The following is a 19,729-nucleotide window of genomic DNA, read 5'->3' on the forward strand; positions in this document are numbered from 1 at the left end:
TTGCCCCAGGTGTGTAAAGCAGAGGCGGTCGATATATATAGGACTGACGCAGACACGTTAGCGTAGGTAGAAGGTTGTGGATTAGATGAGGATCAGTTCAGCAGACTGGCTGAGGCATAGAGGCTCCCACAAGCAAAGAGATTGGATTGTTGCGTGGGATTTAAGGCCTGGTATGTTCCGGAGAGATCCGCCCTGAAGATTGCCACTCGTCCAATACAGTGTCAGCTAGTGCCAAGCCTCAATAACACATGGATCTAAGGATATGTCGCATATGATCATCCAGCTTACAGGACACATAGGACACACAGCAGTCACGAAGCGCCACAGTGAAGATCAAGGAGTTGCCGTAGGACGCCCTTCTAGGTTCACTCAGACTCACACATGGCTTCATGGGAGGAGTCACGCTATTAGTGATATTTGCGCCACTTTCAGACGGTGCACATTTGTTAGGCCTTCATTGTGGGTCAGGATTGTGTGCCCCCGATTTTCCACAGATAATAATACTGCCAATGGTGTTGCAATGTTGCCTCTCATTCATGTAGTCGATATATTAGGGGCTAGTCACACTCGATCTGTGTATTTATGAAGATGGCGGCCGCCATCTTGGTAAAGGTGCAGTACATACAGAGTCCCCACATGGCGGGCCGGGCTGGGCTGGGCTGCACTCACTTGTCAGTAGTACATCGAGTTCAGGGCATATTCTGCCGATCAAATTTCTTCCAGACTTCCGGGTCCCCCGCGTTTCAAGAGCGCCGTGTATCCACAATCACCCACAGCTCCTCGGTGATCGCGCGCTGCATACCGCTCTCACTCTCTCATTGGAGACGCGGCAGAGAGCTTCCAGGGTCCCGCTCGACGATTCTCCGGTTTCGGAGCAGCTCCAATCACGAAAGTCGGCTCACCGCATTCCAGGGATATTCCGATCACTAAATCTGCTTTCACATTGCAGATGTGATCGGAGGAACGCGTTCCAATGTCCGGTTTGGGAACTCGTTGCGGGAAGAGCGACGCCTTAAACCGCCATCTTCCTCGGCGTCCAAGCCACGCCCCCCAGCAGCTAACATCCTGATGCACCAGCCATACTAAGAGCAGTGGTCATGGCAATGTAAGAGGATATTATAATTATAAAAAGGTATAACGCAGAATAAATGTCTTATTACTTTCGATCACTGTTAACAGTAATATAGCAAAACTTTTGATTACAAACTCTTTTGGATCTCAATTCATTCACATATTTATGTCCGTTATTATTTTCCGATCTGAGTGTTGCGCAACCTGGAAATTTTAGTATTGACATCTAACTCTGCTAATCAATATGCAGAGACATAATAAAATAACTACTTCTTTCGAGATAAACATCTAATAAATAAAGCTGATAAAAAAAAGAAAAGGAGACTTCAGAAAAATCCTGCTACAAACATTCCATTAAAAGGAAGTCTGAGTTTTTGCCACTAGCCAATCAACAACCTGCCACTCACCCCCCCCACCCCCCAACCCACTGTTAACCACCCCACCCCCTCAATGGAACATCTTGTTGGCCCGGATATGCCCTTAAGAGTGACTAAGGTACCATCCGCTGCCAAAACCTATGCTTAAATGCTTTAAAACGGAAGCCAGTTTTTACCTTATCTAATGAAACTACCTAAATATGTTAAGGTTGAAGCTTACCGAATGATGCGTGTGGTGGGAGCGACTGCTGAGGATTCGGAGGGCACGAGTGCGGAGTTGTTCACCCCTGAGGGTACGGGGTCCGAGAGTGAGGGTGGAGAGGAGGGGGAGGGAGAGTACTAACTTGGTGTAGGGCCTGGCCTGCCACGCACGTATATGCTCACTCATGCTGACTGTGTTTCAATCCAGGTAGGTTTTCCTTCTTACTCTGGTCAAACGTTGCTGTCTCTTCTGCCCCTGGGAGAGCCACACTGAGGTGAACGAACTGTATACACATGGTTTTTCCCACTAGATGCCAGTTTTTTGGGCGGGGGGTTCTATCGGGGAGTTGGGGGGTAACCTAAATAAAAAAGAATACAAAAGCAGATCAGATTATTCTGCCGTACAGATGCATTGCTATGTTCTCCGTCTGCTTTGACGCGCTACCACCTACTGCCGCCCGGCCTTCGGGATGTGGGCTGATGGGCTGTGTGTTACTCAACTGTAGAATTGAAGTTTATGGTAGTTACGAATGGCACTGTCGGCATATTTGTTTTATTGTATATGAAATGAATCTGCAACAAAAATAAAGTTTTCAAAAAAAAAAAAAAAGGTTGAAGCTTACCAGACTGCACAGCTGTCTGATTAGTTAACGACATCTGGTGGATTTTCAGAAGACTTCCCTGGGAATGCATTTCGCCCGTTGCTTACCATTGGCTTTGTAATTCACATTTTCTGGCTTTCTCTTTGCTGGCTTTCTTTGTTTTAGGCCGTCCAGGGTGATTTTGTCCCTCCCAAGGTATAAAGCCTTTTCACACCAAATCCCCTTGTATTTTTCCACAAGTGTCCATTCTGTAAACAGACATGTAAATCTTGTTCTTGCCTTATCACATTTGCTGTGCATTCAAAGACGGAGGTCAAATCTCAGGCTCTGTCTTCCCACAGAGTTTGGTGTTTTACTTTTCTTTCTCGGACTTCAAAGTGAGAGGATTTATGCGACAATCTTGCTGGATACTGGGGATAGGAAAGGTTATTTTTCTAGCACACAAGGTCATTTAAATGAAATGTTCAAGTATTTCAGAATACATCAGAATTTGGAATGCACCAATAAAGCACATTTCTTTTTATTTTGAAGTGTGTTGGAAACAAATATTTCATTATGATCAAATCAATACACTTGGTGATGCCATTTCCACACATTATCGTTTGTGCGCTGCATAATATTATTAGTAAAACTCTATGTCTGTGCAAATACAATGGTCATTTCAATAGAGAGTGTGCTGTCACACCATGCACTCTATGCCACTCCACGCCCCTGCACTCTACTCTGCACCACTCAACTTTACACCACTGCACTCTGTTACACTTTGAACAGCTCCACGACTCTGTACTCTAACCTGCACCACTTTACTCTTTGCCACTACACTCTACACCACTCCAGTCTAGGTCACTCTGTAACACACTGTATGGCACTGCACTCTATGCCAATACACTCTACACCAATGCACATTACTCTGTAATACTCAACTCTATGCCCCTGCTCTCTAAGACAATCCTCTGTACTCCACTGCAATCTATACCACTTTATGCCACTCTACTCTACACCAATTCACTCGACTCTGAACTATCTACTGTAGGCCTCAGCACTCTATACCACTGCACAATCCACCAATCTGTGCCAATCCACTCTAAACCACTGCACTCTACACCACTGCCTCCATTCACTCCACCCCATGTACTCTATGCCACTCTACACCACTTCACTCTACTATGTACCACTCTAATCTGCCCCACAGCATTCTACAACACTGCATTGTACGTAGCTCAATTCTATGCCACTATACTAACACTAAGCCAATGCACCCTACATCAGTTCACTCCACACCACTGTACTCTACACCACTGCACTCTGCGCCACCCTAGTCAACCTTTTCTACTCTAACTCACTGCACTCTATGCATTCAGTGCCACTGTACTCTGCACAAACTCTACTCCGCACAAACTCCACTCTACTACACAACACTCTAACCTATGCCACTGCAGTCTACAGTGCGCATTGTAAACCACTGAATTTTATCCTGCTGCACACTACGCCACTATACTCTGCAACACTCTACACCAAAACACTCAACACCTGTCCACTGTACGCCACTCCAATACATGACACTCCTTGCTCCTCCACTACAACACTCTAACCACTCTTTGCCATTCCACTCTACGACACTCCACACCTCTCTCCTCTACGCCACTAACTTTTGGCCATGCCAAACAGCAGCTACGCTGGTGTACAACTTGGCTAAAAAACATTGATAAAGTCCATAGCTCTTGCGTAGGTGAGACATATTGGCTGTGCCAATGCTTGCTTGAGTTATGCCAATACTAAAGTCCATTGGCAGAAATTTTAGATATTTCAGAAGAGCAGACAAGACATCTTTAATTTCTGAAAGGTTGATTAAAGAATTCATGAAACATTAATTTAGAACTTTCACTCAAAGACCAGGCTGCCACCATCTTAAAAAGAGTCGTGTGAGTCTATTTACAGAGCTTCATGAAAGCTTTCATGGAAAACGGACTTCATTAGCAATTACATCTGCTATAATGGTAAGTGAATTGTAAGGAACTCTTATAAGAAACCACACTTACAATTCATTAAGGATAGGGTATTTTTATCTACAAATCCAAGATTGATTTCTAAATTTCCTATATGTCATTTGAATCAGATGATCGCCTTAGCACCTCATTCACAAATCCTACCACTGCAGTCTTTTGCAAAACACCATGGAGTTTAGTCATTCAGAACAGCTATGTATTTTACAGTCCATCAAATAAGGTTAGACCTTTATTAGATGGTAGTCTCATGCATCACGCTGGCTTGTGTCACTATGAACAGGTCATTCCCTTGAACTATTAAGGCTCATTTAATGAGAAGTATGCCAAAGAGAGCAACGGTGGTTCTCTCTGCTGGATCTTCACACACAGAAATATACAAAGCCTTAACATGGAAAATCGCACATAGTTTCACTAAGCATTACTACACTTCAAATGCGGACCAGAAATAAACCTGCAATGGTATGAACTGTTTTACGGAACCTGGCCTCATTTTGGCCTTCCGCTGTTTGGGTTAAAGCTTTGATAATAATGATTCAAGCATGTGAATTTATGAAAAAGACAAGGGAAACAAATTACTTCTTGAAATAAACGAGCTCAAACAACTCTGCAATGAACCAACCTATAATGAAGGCTCCACTCTAGATGCGATGATCATTAAAAACGATCCATCACACCCATAGCTTCGATCATAACTTCGATCCATCCTTCGATCTATCATCTCATACTGTTTAATATCAAGACCCCCCTCAGATCCCACCCAGCCTCATCCAACAAAACTATGCACTGGGCTAGAAATAAATCCCAATAAGGGATCTGGAATCTAGGATCTGTGCCCAACTACAGTATCACCCTCTCACTTGCACAGTTTATGACCTCACTGCCTACTACAATACAGCGATGACTGATGTTCTTGACCAAGAGGCACCGCTTAAACTAAAACAATCTAGAAAAATCTAATTGAAATACTGGTTATCCTCAGATTTGAACGACAGAAGACAACTAAGACAGTCAGAAAGGATAAGGAGACAGAACGCCCTCTACAGTGCTCCTCTCACTCTTAAGAATTGCCTGGCTTTCCTATAAGAAAGCACATCTTTAGAGAAAAAGCCACTTACTTCCACAACTAATTTAACTGTGTGTAACAGACCCGGGGAACTCTTTAACACAGTTAACCTACAAACTACCCTTACCCTCACACAAAACAACTGCCCAAATGAACACTGTGAAGAAATTGCTAACTTCTTCACTGATCAAGTCGCAAAAATTGAGCAATCCATTATCCGAGTGACAAATATGACATGCTTACCAACCACCCTCACTGGCTCACGTCCCCCCTTGGTAGCTCTCCCCTCCAGACTAATGACCTAATGGCCCAAAGAAAAACAAATGTCAACTATGATCTCCTTCAACTGAAAAAATATACCAATTGGTCTGAATTCAATCCTATGACAGAAAGTGAAGTTTTCAATATAATTGCTAACTTGAAGCCCACATCCCACATCTGTGATCCCCTTCCATCCACAATTGCTCAAAACCTCAACCATATTATCGTCCCATCCTGGATAAAAATCAACCCATCTCTCTCCTCAGGCCATGTACCTGACTACCTCAAACTAGGCCAAATCACCATCAATGACCTCAATAACCTCACACCTATCACCAACCTCACGTTCCTCACCAAAACAATGGAGAAGCGTGTCCTTTTACAACTCAACCAACATATAGACAAGTTCAACCTCCAGGACACCTTCCAATCAGGATGCAGGAAAGGCTGTAGCACAGAAACTGCTATGCTCAATATCTTGGATGGCAGTCACAGATCCTTAGATGAGGGCGATGCCTGCCTTGTAGTCCTACTTGACTTATCTGTGGCTTTTGATATAGTAAATCACCCAGCATTACTTGAGATACTTAAAAACCACACTGGTATCAAGGGCACAGCCCTATGAAGGTTCACATCTTACCTGCAACATTGCTCGCAACAAAATCAATAAATGTCTCTAGAAACCTACACTTGTTCCACATGGTGAACCCCAAGGCTCAATTTTTTCCTCATCCCGTTTCAATGCCTTTATGGAACCCCTTTCTCTTAGCCTGAAACAAGCAGGGTTCAAATATCACCTATACGCCAATGACACCCAACTCTACTACAAAACTGAATCACCCAGTGACATCCTACATATGAACGCCACACTAATCAAGATACAAACTTGGCTTAACACCAACCATTGAAAGTTGAACCCCAACAAAACTGAACTACTACTTTTCTCTCCTAAAAACAGCCCTCTACCTTCCCAAGAACGGCTCAAGAATTTGGACGTCCTAAATTGTTCTCTCACACTATCCAACTCTGTAAAGTCCTTGGGCATCACCCTCGACAAAAACATGTCAATGAAGGACCACATCAACAACTCAGCCAAAGGAGCGCATTACACACTAAACCATCAAGGAAATCAAACTACTCACTCCTAGTGATGATTTTAAAATGGCAATGCAATCTCTAGTCCCCTCAGAACTGGATTATGGCGCCGCCATCTTCACAGGCACTCTGAAAAAAAGCACATTGCCTCCCTAAGACGCGGCTGCCCGGCTCCTAACAGGCTTTGAACGGTTTGAGCACATCTAACCAGCCCTCAAGAACCTCAATTGGCTTCCCATCAAAGGACAAGACTGCTTGAATCACCCACAAAGCCCTTCATACACATAATCCCAACTATCTAGATACCAAACCTTTGAAAGCAGGTGGTGCCAGGACTCTTAGAAGCTCCAACTCACTTCTTCTAATACCTCCCACACTAAAAGAAATCCAGACAAGATCATTCTCTGGAATGCACCTAGGATCTCGATTTCACTTCCTAGTCATCTCCGCTGCAACCCCTCCTTTTCCTGCTTCAAACGGGACCTTAAATACCTACTGCTCAACAAAGACTTTAACACGCACACAAACCGAGCTATTTTCCCAAAGCTCACACCCAAACGGACTAGACCTTTTGCGGCGATCGATTGGTTTCCCCAGCTGTCTACTATGTCATTTACTCCATTCACTTATGCTTATTGCAACTACTTTGACTGCCTATTGATTTTCTTTGTATGTATATATGTATGTACTTAAATCACACGATCTTGCATTATATGTAAAGCAGTCTGATACCCTTGACTCTAGCTAATGCTATATACATAAATGTATATTTGTAAATGCAAATCTTCAGCCTTGGTATCTTTCACTGGATAAATCAATCAAACAGGATTTGTAGAGCACTACTAATCACCCGTGAGGTTATCCAAGAGCTGAGAGAGGACTGCTTGGGAGGAATTAGCTGAACAACCAGGTCACGGGTCCCTTTCTGACTTCCAGAAGAGAGGGTGAGGTCCGGAGTCTGTTCCAGGACTTCCCTGCAAGATAGGAGAAGGAGCATCCTCCACACTTGCTTCGGCAGATGCAGGGGGTGTGCACAAGGAAGGTGGAGAGCAGGTGTCTGGAGGGATGGTGGAAGCTCAGGAGGTGTTTGATGTACTCTGGTCCTTGATTATGCAGGCGTGGGTCAGCATCTTATATTGGCATCTTTTGTGGACAGGGAGCCAGTGGAGTTTGTTGAGGTGAGGGGTGATGTGGGTTCATTTGGGGAGGTCGACCATGAGTCTGGCTGCAGACTTCTGCATAGTCTGCAGACACTTCAGGAGGTAATTCCTACGTAGAGTGAGTTGCAATAGTCCAGGCGGGTAGTGAGAAAGGCTTCAGTGATGGTACGTCTGGTGTTGACTGGGAGCCATTTGAAGCTCTTTCGGAGCATATGAAGAGTGAGGAAGCAGGCAAAGGAGACTGAGTTGATCTGGTTTTTCATGGGGCGTTTGCTGTCCAGGATGATGCCGTGGTTCCAGGAGTGGTCCGTGGGAGTGAGTGAGGGTCTGAGTTAAACAGGCCACCTGGAGTCATTCCAAGAAGGGGTGTTGTTCCCAAAGATCAGGACTTCTTTGTGATATTTGTGGGGGTATTTCTAAAGCGCAACATTCGCTCCGGAGGGAGCATCTTGGCGCTAAAATTCCTGAAAGAGGGTCGAAAGCCAGTCAGGGAGGCGGTGTGGAATTAGATGGCTGCCTTTGTGTAGTCATCCGGAAGGTTAAAAATCCAAGTTTTTAGCAGTTTTCTGAAGGGCTTTTCGTGAGATTGTTGTCTCAGATTTTTGGGCATTGAGTTCCAGGCTTTAGTGGCCAGGAAGCTTAAGGTTTTACCGCCCTTAGTCTTCAGGTTGCACCTAGCGGGGAGGATGAGGTTGTCCTGGGAAGAGCGGAGGGATCGGCTCGGGTTGTAATGGGGGAAGCGTTTGGTTAGGTATTTTGGGCCAGATTTGTTAAAGGCCCGAAAGGCAACAATCAGCATTTTGAAAAATATTCTTTTGTGAAGAGGGAGCCAATGCAGGGATCTTAAGGCCGCAGAAATAGATGAATCTCTGGGCAGTTTTAGGACCAGTCGGGCAGCAGTGTGAAGAACACTTTGGAGCTTGGTCAGAGTAGTCTTTTTTGCTCCCGCCAGGAGACCATTACAGTAGTCCAAGCGTGAGATTATAAGGGCCACTGCTACTGTTTTCCTGGAGTCCAGTGGAAGAAAGTCAAAGAATTTAAGAGATTTTATAATACCGAAACATCTTCCGGCTACCGTCCTGACATGATGGTCGAATGATAAGTCTGAGTCGAATTGGAAACCAAGATTCCTTGCTGTTGTTACGGTCTGGGGTGGGGGAGCAGAGTCATCCGGCCACCAGAGGGCTGGGCAGAAAATGGTGTTTTTTCCAATGGGGAGGATTTCGGTTTTGCTGGAATTACATTTAAGATGGTTAGTATCCATCCATTGGAAGACCGCCGTCAAGCAGTTTTTGAGGTTGAGATCTGCCTTAGTTGAGTTATTCTCTAGGGGTACAATAAGTTGTGTGTCATCGGCATACGATGTTACTGGTATGCCGAATGACACGATCAAGGATAGGAGTGGGATGAGGTAGATATTAAAAAGTAGGGGACTCAGGATGGAGCCCTGAGGTACCCCCGAGGAAACCGTCTTCTCTATGGAGTGAAAAGGGCCAAGAGCGACAGTTTGGAACCTGTCGGTTAGAAATGATTTTATCCAAGATAGGGCGATTTCCGAAATCCCTATGTCCGTCAATCTGCTGATCAGGATGGAGTGGGAGATGGTGTCAAACGCCGCGGTGAGGTCGAGAAGAATGAGAATTGCATTCTTCTTCTGGTCTTGCAGCATTTTTATTGAGTCTGATAGTTCAATCAGAGCTGTTTCGGGCGAGTGTTTGGGTCGAAAACCAGATTGTTGCGGATGGAGTATATTATGGGCTTCCAGATATCGCTTGAGTTCTCTATACACCATCTGCTCGGTTATTTTTCCCAGTGCTGGAAGGAGAGAGATCGGGCGAAGATTTGTGAGGTCAGATGGGGATTTGTTGGTTTTTTTCATGAGGGGCTTGACTACGCCCTTTTTCCATATGCGGGGGACAGATCCAGTGCGAAGCGACGAGTTAACTATATCATTAATGATTGGGTTTACTACGTCGATGAGTTGGTGGAGGATTTTGGGAGGACAGGGGTCAGAAGGGGAACCAGATCTGCACGCCAAAATGACTTCTCTGGTTTGGGCCAAGGTGACAGGGGAGAAATTCTTAAGGCTACCGGCTTGAAATTCTGGATGAGTGGGGATGAGTGCAACTTGATTAGTATGTGCAGGGGGGAAGTTTTTTTGAATGGATCCGATTTTTTCCTCAAAATAGTCTGCTATTTTATTGCAGAAATCTTGGGATGGGGGGATTTCGGGTTGAAGTGCTTTGGGCTGAGTAAATGATTTTACTATTGAAAACAGAGTTTTTTGTTTCTGACTAGACTCCTTAATGGCGTTGACATAGAAGGTTTTTTTGGCCGATTTAATGTTGGAAAGGTAGTTTTTCCTTATTTGGATGTATGAGAGGCGGTCATTATTGTCGTAAATTCTACGCCATTTACGCTCTGCTTTTCTACACAGAAGATGAGAAGTAGCTAGATCAGAGGTGAACCAGGGGGCATTGGTTTTGGTATTTTTATGAATTTTGCCGGGGCGTTTAATGGGGTTCCGAGCTATAATTTCTTGAGAAATCCAGTTATGGAAAAGATTTGCATCAAGTTCGGCGTCACCTAATAAGGACGGGGTTTGAGATTGGAGGATAGGATTAAGAATAAAATGTTCTTGAACCTTTTTCCAGTTGACGGAATTGTCGCGAAGAAGTTTATTTTTCCTGGAGGTTTGTGGACGTATGTATTTGATGTGAAAAGGAATCAGGCTGTGATCAGTCCAAATTTGGGGAACAGGGGATAGGGTAGTTAGAGGGGAGAAATTAGTGCAGACACCGTCGAGGGTGTGTCCAAGTAAATGGGTAGGCAATATGACATTTTGTTGCAGGTTGAATATTTCTAGGGTCTGTAGAAAGTTGTTAGTTTGAGGATCGGATTTTGACTCTAGATGAAGGTTGAAGTCCCCGAGAAGGGTGAAATGAGGGTATCTGAGTAAGAAGTGTCCCAGGGAGTCGTTCAGTGAATAAAGGAACTTAGAGGCGTTCCTGGGGGGGCGGTAAATCAGACCACCTGAGAAGGACATGGATTCATTGAGTTTAATTGAGAATCCTAGGCCTTCAGTGTCTTTTAAGGGGTCTAAATTAAACGTGTGACAGGTGAAGGTATTTTTCAGTATAATGGCGACTCCACCGCCTCTCCCTTTCAGTCTGTCTTGTCTGAAAAGGGAGAAACCCTGGGGGAGGGCAGTGGCTATGTCCGGATTACTGTCTTCCGTTAGCCAGGTTTCTGTAATCATGAGACAGTCGAGATCAGAGTCAAGGATGAGGTCGTGAATGTCTTGGCTATGCTTACACATAGAACGGGCATTGATCAGACCACCTTTAAAGGGCGGCAGGGAATCTTTGGGAAGGGGTGAGGGAGTAGGTGGATGGGCTAGGTATTTGAAGGAGGACCAGCGGCAGTGTTTGCAACTGAACGAGCCGGTGAGGGTCGACACGTCAAGTTTACAGGAGCAATAGTTAATACCCCGAAGTAGGTGAAGGTCGTCTGGAGGGTACCTGATGTGCGAGGTGGTTAGGTCAGAGTTTCCTGCGCCTGTCGCGGTCTTGGCGCGGACGGGCGCAGACGGGCTTGCCTTAGGCGCGCCTTCGGCGCGCAAACGGCGCTCCCGCTGCGCTTCCTGTGCATGCACATTATAGCTGCAAGGGGCGTGGCCTAAATGTGGGCGTGGTCAGCGCGCACGCCTGGGCTGATGGCGGCCGCTCAAGGGGAGGAAAAAGCGCGACAGCGTTAAGATCGGCTGTGTGCTAGCGGCGAAAATTTGACTGATTAAAACAGAGCAGTTTCTGAAGTGACAAAGTAAGTGACACCACACAAGTAATTTTTAAAACAAAGCAGAATGCTGTAACTCTCGTACCTCCAGATCCCGGCTTTCCGCCTCAGGACTGGGTCAGGGATTAGTGTGCAGCGCTTGTAGTCAGCTTAGATATATGCGAGATGGTGGGCGTGGCCTAAATGTGGGCGTGGTCAGCGCGCACGTCTGGGCTGATGTCGGCCGCTCAAGGGGAGGAAAAAGCACGACAGCGTTAAGATCGGCTGTGTGCTAGCGGCAAAAATTTGACTGATTAAAACAGAGCAGTTTCTGAAGTGACAAAGTAAGTGACACCACACAAGTAATTTTTAAAACAAAGCAGAATGCTGTAACTCTCGTACCTCCAGATCCCGGCTTTCCGCCTCAGGACTGGGTCAGGGATTAGTGTGCAGCGCTTGTAGTCAGCTTAGATATATGCGAGATGGTGGGCGTGGCCTAAATGTGGGCGTGGTCAGCGCGCACGCCTGGGCTGATGGCGGCCGCTCAAGGGGAGAAAAAAGCGCGACAGCGTTAAGATCGGCTGTGTGCTAGCGGCGAAAATTTGACTGATTAAAACAGAGCAGTTTCTGAAGTGACAAGGTAAGTGACACCACACAAGTAATTTTTAAAACAAAGCAGAATGCTGTAACTCTCGTACCTCCAGATCCCGCGCAGCGCTTGTAGTCAGCTTAGATATATGCGAGATGGTGGGCGTGGCCTAAATGTGGGCGTGGTCAGCGCGCACGCCTGGGCTGATGGCGGCCTCTCAAGGGGAGGAAAAAGCGCGACAGCGTTAAGATCGGCTGTGTGCTAGCGGCGAAAATTTGACTGATTAAAACAGAGCAGTTTCTGAAGTGACAAAGTAAGTGACACCACACAAGTAATTTTTAAAACAAAGCAGAATGCTGTAACTCTCGTACCTCCAGATCCCGGCTTTCCGCCTCAGGACTGGGTCTGTGTTGTCTGTGCTGAGCTGGAGGCAGTTGTTATGCACCCAGTTGGCGATGCTGGTCAAGCACAAGCAGAAGTTGGCCCTCAAGGTGGATGTTTCTTCTGATAGAGAGAGGATGAGCTGGGTGTCGCCTCTGTACGGTATGCAGTTCAGTCCATGGTTTCTGACAATATAAAAGGGTGGGGTGATCATGTAGGCATTGAGCACAGGAGGACTGAGGGATGAGTCTTGGGGTGGCGCCACAGTTGATGTTTTTGGTTTCCAAGGTGAAAGGAGGTAGGTAGATTCTCTGGGTTCTTCCGGTGAGGTAGGATGTGATCCATTTAAGGTTGTCCTCTTGGATCCTGATCTAATGGAGCCTCTTGATCAGAGTGTGGTGGGACACATTGTCGAAGGCTGCTGAGAGGTCGAGGAGGATCAGGGTGGTTGTTTCTCCTTGGTCAAGGAAGGTTCTGTCGTCGTTGGTGGCTGTGAACAGGGCGGTTTCGGTGTGTGGTTCGTACAGAATCCAGATTGGGATGGGTTCTAAAGGCCGTTGTAATCCATGTATTCCATGAGTTGCCGGTTAATGGCCTTTCTGAGGACTTTGGTGGGAAGGTGATCAGAGAGATGGTTCAGCAGTTCTTGAGCTCGCTGGGGTCTGTTGACAATTTCTTGAGAAGGGATTTGACCTAGGCATGTTTCTATTCATTAGGAAAGGTGGCTGAGGACATGCATGTGTTGAAGATGGTGGTGAGTACATTGCTAGTGGTCCGGTTTCTGAGGCTGAACATGTGATGGAGACTGGGGTCCATGGATGATCCTGAGTGGACGGATTCCTTGAACTGAAAGGAGGAAAACAGACATACCAAAGTGGGGAAAGAGAAGACAGACTTCTCTTTGAAAATCTGATGAGGTTGTTACTGATACAGAGGGATGCAGGTTAGTCTTCCAGAGACTGACATTCGGTGGATGGCAAGACATCCCCTCTACCAGCTATGTATACAGGCGGGTGCTGCAGACCCATTTGTTGCTCCAGGTTCAAGTTGTCCCTGAGCACGAAGGGGGCATTTCCCACAGTACCAGGAGGACTACTATGCAACCAGGGCTGGTTTCTGTCTAACAGCCAGCTTTCCCGTTGTGACAGAACATCACCTCGAGTCTGACCTGGAGGACAAACTGACTAGCTTGTCATGTGAACCTAATGAGCCCTGCATTAACGAGATGGAAAGAGCGAGCCAACTCTGCATTAGGAAGCGGACTGGTGAAAGGGGCTAGAATCAGTTGATCCAGGTGCAGGGGTCCGTCCATCAGAGATTCAGACTGCATGAATGAAGTGATCAAAGTTGCTGGCAAGTTCCAGAGAGCCTTGGAGAAACCTATGTACTGCCCAAGCATGCCCAAGCAGCCTACCAAGTCACCCCAGTCTCTGCCCCCATTCCACGTGTGAAAGTTTGCCTTTCAGTAGGGCCGACTAAAGCCAGGATCCACAGGACACCTGTTGCGTGTTTGTGTCCTAAGAGAGAGGAGGGAGCGTTCCACCAGATCTAGAGACTTCGCCACCACAACCCAAAGCCCACTGAGAGGAGGGAGAAGATGGGAGGGCTGGGTTGAGCACTTAGCAAGGGTCTCACCTTGAAGCACATGGGACTAGCACTTGAGCATCGTTTATTTAACGCTCTGTCATAGCACGCAGTGGTGTGTCTGTGTAAAATTAAGAACTTGTCTTTTTCAAAAGACATGTACTGGGCTGGACAATGATAATATTGAGCTGCTGGGTGAGCTGTTGAATGCAGAGCATATGTGCCCCCAAACTAACATCCCTGAAACGCCTGTGACTGCTCATGAGCACCATCACTGACAAACAGTTAACTGCTGAACAGTTTGTGTTGCAGGGATTCTGCGGAGTCACAGAACTCTGCATGGGATCATCGAGCCTTAGTAGGGAGGGACTGAGTCATCCCACCACCTGAGGACCATGAGCCCACGACCGATTAGCTTTAGTGTCTCACTCGCCCTCCTACTCACAAAGGCACAAGAGATTAGACACTCTAGAACACAACATTCCCGACCCTCTCAGGAATTGCGGTTGCAGGACACACCCTTTCGCTCTCCCACTCCTACTAGTCCACAATAAATTCTGACAGAGATAGGAGAAAAGTTTAAAACATTTATTTTAACCATCGTGCTCTAGCATACGTGTCACAATAAGTAAGAAAATGCCAAACACAAATACGGTCAGCATAGTAAGTAGTTTAAAAATCATGAAAGGAGCCATCATAGTATAAGACAGAATAACCTAACCTCCTACCCCGTTCTACGGAAGCAAAAATGGTTATATATCAGAAGATTTCTGGGTTTTGGCAGCAAACCCTGTACCTTAGCATCCACAGATGACAGTTCTACATATCAAGTGCTGTCACAATACCTTCCCTGGAAAGATCCCTCTCCAAGCGTGTGTTACCCATTTGTGCATACCTATAGGACAAAAGTACGTGTTCCCAAATAATAGCTGCATTTGAGTGTTCTGTGTAGGTGGTAGGACCTGACCAGAAGGAAATAACAAGAGACATGGTTGTTTTACCTGGTCTACGGTGTTCAGACTAAATCCCAGGAAAGAACTGAATGCAAAAACAACAGCAGGTTCTGTGTGAAAGTACAGTGTGGCACAAAGCAAAATACGTTTGTATAGTAACGTGCGCAAAGCATAGGACAGTCTGCAACGAGCGCATGCTAACATAGGGAAAACGATAATGGGCCTGCCCGTGACATATGACAATTGCACTTGGTCCAGTTTGCAGAGCCATAGTAGGATAAACCCCGGGACAGTAGAGGCAAAAGACCGCAGCCTCCTCAGCTATGTATTTGTAAATCGCACCCTAGGGCTGAGCTGGTGTTATTGCCCAGCTGTGCCTATGTCTGAGAAGTTAGTTAAAAAAGCCAACTCTTCTGCTTCTTGCAGAACTCAGGAAGTGAGCAGGAGCATCTAATGTGTAGTGGGAGGTCAGTCCATGCTTTACGAGCAATATATGACCCAACCTCTCAAGCAGTTTCTGTGTATGTATGGGATGTGTCCGAGTGGATGTCTAGCAAAGCACATGGGTCTAGGTGCTTGTTGGAAGAAGATACAACTGTTCAGTGGACTGGGCGGAGCTTATGCTGTGCAGCGCCTTGAATGTGTGGGTGAGGAGTTTGCTTCATGACTGTTTGTGAATCGGGAGTCAGTGGAGCTCCCTGAGGTATGCTGTGATGAGAGTTCTGCGGGGGAGATGAGAAAGAGCCTGGTTGCTGTGTTCTGGATGGTTTGAAATCTTCTGTTGCATTGTTTGGGGACTGCGACGTGGAGGATGCTGCCTTCTGTGTTTTTAACTTGAGAGGGGAGTCTATGTATGAAAGTTTTTTTTTTAACATCCTGTAGTCAGTTTTAACTCACTTCCTTGAACACATCACAAACCACCCCACGTGGACACCCTTGCACTCGGTGTTAAAACCAAAAAATCCCTTCTAAAGTGACCATTCGGGGGAGCTGTAGAGCACTGTAGCTCCGGCTTGACGAGGAGCACCAACCCGATGATGAAGCATGACACCCCTAGGGGTGTGTTCGGGCAAAAAGAGACAGTCCAGGTGACCGCACTTAATGTCTTGTCAAAATCCTAGCTAGCTCTCACCATTCTCTTACTTTGGCTTTGAGGAACAGTTACCCCCATTTGATTGGACTTATTTTGCCTCAACAGACTTTGATCCAGAGCAAGAGACAGAAATTCCCTCTTAACCCCTCTATGGAGTCCATTCCACCTATGGATATGGACATTTTAAAATTGCACTAGGATTGCCTGAAATCTGGTTCCCCCATGGACCCAGCACCCCCCATATCCTGAATCCGGTATTTGATTCAGTCGCGATGCTATTCTTGAGCTAGTCAATAGCTCTGTCTCCTCTGGGATTGTTCCTTCCCTCTGGAAAGGGGCTAGGGTTAAAGCCCTGTTAAAGAAACCTACCTTGGACCCCGAGGTTCTTGCTAATTATCGACATTACTACCTGGGATTGCCAAAATATGCGAAAAGCACGTTAATTTTGCTCCTTCTGCTTTTTTGGAAGAAAATCAATGCCTCTCAAATGGGATTTAGGCCTCAGCAGGGCACTGCAACTGCCCTGCTAGCAGTTACAGAGGAGGCCAGAAACATTCTTGATGTCGGAGGCTCCGCTGCTAATATTTTACTCGATCTCAGCGCGGCCTTCGACACGGTCAACCATCAACTTCTGCTAGCAAGACTCAGAGAGAGTGGGGTGACTGGTATGTTACTCAACTGGCTTGAGTCCTTCCTCTCAGACAGCTTCTTTTCAGTGTTTGAGAGCACTGCAGTCTCTAATTTGAAGCCATTGCAGTGTGGGGTGCTTCAGGACTCATGTCTGAGCCCCACGCTTTTTAATGTCTACATGCGTCCGTTGGCAGAGATTGTCGAGCCATTCAAGGTCAAGATTGTCATGTACGCTGACGACTCTCAGCTTATTGTGTCTCTTAACTTTCTAGACAATAATAAGTCCATATTGGCTAATTGTCTGGAAAAAGTTTCAGCATGGATGGACTCTCCCTTCCTAAAGCTGAACGCTGCTAAAACAGAACTGATGTTCCTGGGAAAGACTATTAATCTGGAGATCGGCACTCTCTGGCCTAAATGCATGGGAGACATGCCTGCCCCTAAGACCAAGTAAAAAGCCCTGGTGTCTGGCTGGACCATAATCTGAATTTTAAGACGCAGGCTTCCAGGGTAGCAGGCACTTGCTACGGCATTCTTAAAATGATCAGAAGCTGCCCCTCTTGCCTTTCAATGCCAGGAAATTGTTGGTGCAATCATATCTAGGCTTGACTATGACAATGTGCTTTATTTGGGCTCCCCTTGTTCAATGATAAAAAAATCCAAACGGTTCAAAATTGCGCGGCGCGACTCCTTATTCAGAAGCAAATAGGGAATCCTCTAAACCGCATATTAAGGCACTACACTGGCTGCCAGTTGATAAAATAATTGAATTTAAGGCCTGTGTATTGCCCATAAATCACTGGCGGTCAGCACTCTTACGATTCTTCAATCTATCATCTCCCTGTATATCCCCAGAAGATCCCTCTGCTCTGAGTCGAAGCATCTCGCCATTGTCCCCAAATTCAACGGAGTCCGGAGCGGGGGCAGTCGTTTTCTGCTCATCACGGCAAAAAGCTGGAATCAGCTGCCTGATGTTGCTCGTCTTGAGGCTAATCATCTTCTCTTCCGCAAGCATCTTAAAACCTTCTTGTTTTCCTGATCCCTTCTATTCATGCAGTTTTGGGCATTGATTTAGCGCTGGGAGGCCTTTGGTAGCCATATTCTTTATAAATGTGTTATTCAATTAAATTCAATTCAATTCAAAGGCACAAAAGGGGGAAAGAAGCTGAAGACAGAAAAAACAATGGCAAAGGGAGAAAGCAGTGATGGAAATGTACTTACAAGAGTGAGATAAAGGGAGCAGAGAGTGTCTGGGGGTGGATAACAGAGGCATAAGGTGGAATCAAGACCACACAGCCTTAGTATTCAGCATCCCCATTATTCATGGCACAGGCCTCACTTTGAGCCCCAACACTTAGGGCCAGATGTACAAAGATTAGCAATACAGATGTCCTAATTTTGACTCTTTTCGAATCGCAATTGGGAAATCAGTATTCCTAATACTGAAACTCATTGAGTTTCATCTAAGGATTCCTTGTGGGTCTCAAATCTACCTACCTCATCAATACTAATGTGGTAGGACCCATTAGCAATCACAGGGATGGTGACCTGCACTATGTCTGGGATTGCTTTTGAGTAAAACATTTTTTTTTTTAAATACACCCCGTTTTTCTTAAAGTAAAACCGGATGAGTTTAAAAAGAAAAAAATTGAACCTTGAAGTTTCAATTCTTAAGAGTAGTCAATAGTCTGTGGGACCACTGCCTGCTCTTAAAAAATATTATTCACATTCTTGAGGATCTCTTCCCCTTTGCGAATGGTTTACCGCTAGTTTTGCGACCAGAATTCTGTTGCAAAACACTAATACATACTATACCGATTCGGTATTTGGAAAAGACGTCCTTAACACGCCCTTATGCCATGGAATTGCAAATGTAAAATGTGATTTGGCAACAAGTTACCAAATCGCATTTTGCTCATTTGAAAAAGCATTTTTCCAGCAGCAAAAGGCCCAATTTTGCGAATCAGGACATTTGCGACCAGAAAAATGCTTTGTACATCTGGCCCTTATTGTTCTACAAATACAGCACTTGATAAACAACTTACCTTCAGGAAAGCAATGCATGCAGATTTGCCTCACCAATGCACTGAGCAGTGTTTAGGGTGTCAAAAACACAAGGAGTAGGTGAAAAACACCTTTGAAAGAAGAAACGAGGGGGTTCTGTTTGGAAAGAGTCAGAAACACAGGTACAGAGATAAAACACCTGCTTTGTTGAGCATTCTAAGCCAAAATGTGCCCTATTCAATTTGGAAAGAAAATTTAAAGCACTTATCCTTTTTGATTGATGTGGTCCCTGTTGAAAATAATACTAACATAATAAATAATACTCATTTCTTAAGCACAGGGAGATCATTCAGAATCACCCAAGCAGCACATTTAGCCAACATGCTGAAGTGTCCATATTTTTCAATCTTTAAGACAGAACCATGCACTTCTTTTTTATGACCTCTATTAAATGTGGAGCTATCTTTTTACAATTCCACGCTAATGAATTAGAGAAGGTTCCCTAACTTGAGAATTAGTCAAATATGTTTTTTCAAAAGAAAAATATATAAAACCCCAAAAAAGAATCCAACTTGAGTTTGAATTATTGGAATATTCAGTGTATTAGGATTCAGTGTCATTTCTAAATCAAAGAAAATATTTGTAATTCACTAGAAATTAAATAATAGAAAAAGCAGTGCAAGTTCTAACATTTGCACAATCCTACCAGTATGTGTACCCAAATTAAATACATTTTCTTATATTGGAAAATTCTAATTCTAAAACAAGCTTTTGATAAAAAGACAATTGGAGGAATAAAAGACTTGGCATTAAGAAAGGTTCAAACCTCGAATACGAGGGGATTAAAAAATGTAAGTGGGCACCAAGGCTGCTGGAAAGGTTCAT

General features: G+C 45.2%; 1 protein-coding gene across 1 annotated transcript in view; it reads right to left on the reverse strand.

Moving 5' to 3' along the window:
- The window catches only part of USP20 (ubiquitin specific peptidase 20), a 352,979-nt gene that overhangs the window by 198,940 nt on the left and 134,310 nt on the right, over positions 1 to 19,729 (reverse strand). The window lies entirely within an intron of this gene.

The sequence above is a fragment of the Lissotriton helveticus genome, chromosome 5_1 (assembly GCF_964261635.1).
Source record: "Lissotriton helveticus chromosome 5_1, aLisHel1.1, whole genome shotgun sequence".
Classification (NCBI taxonomy): Eukaryota; Metazoa; Chordata; class Amphibia; order Caudata; family Salamandridae; genus Lissotriton; species Lissotriton helveticus.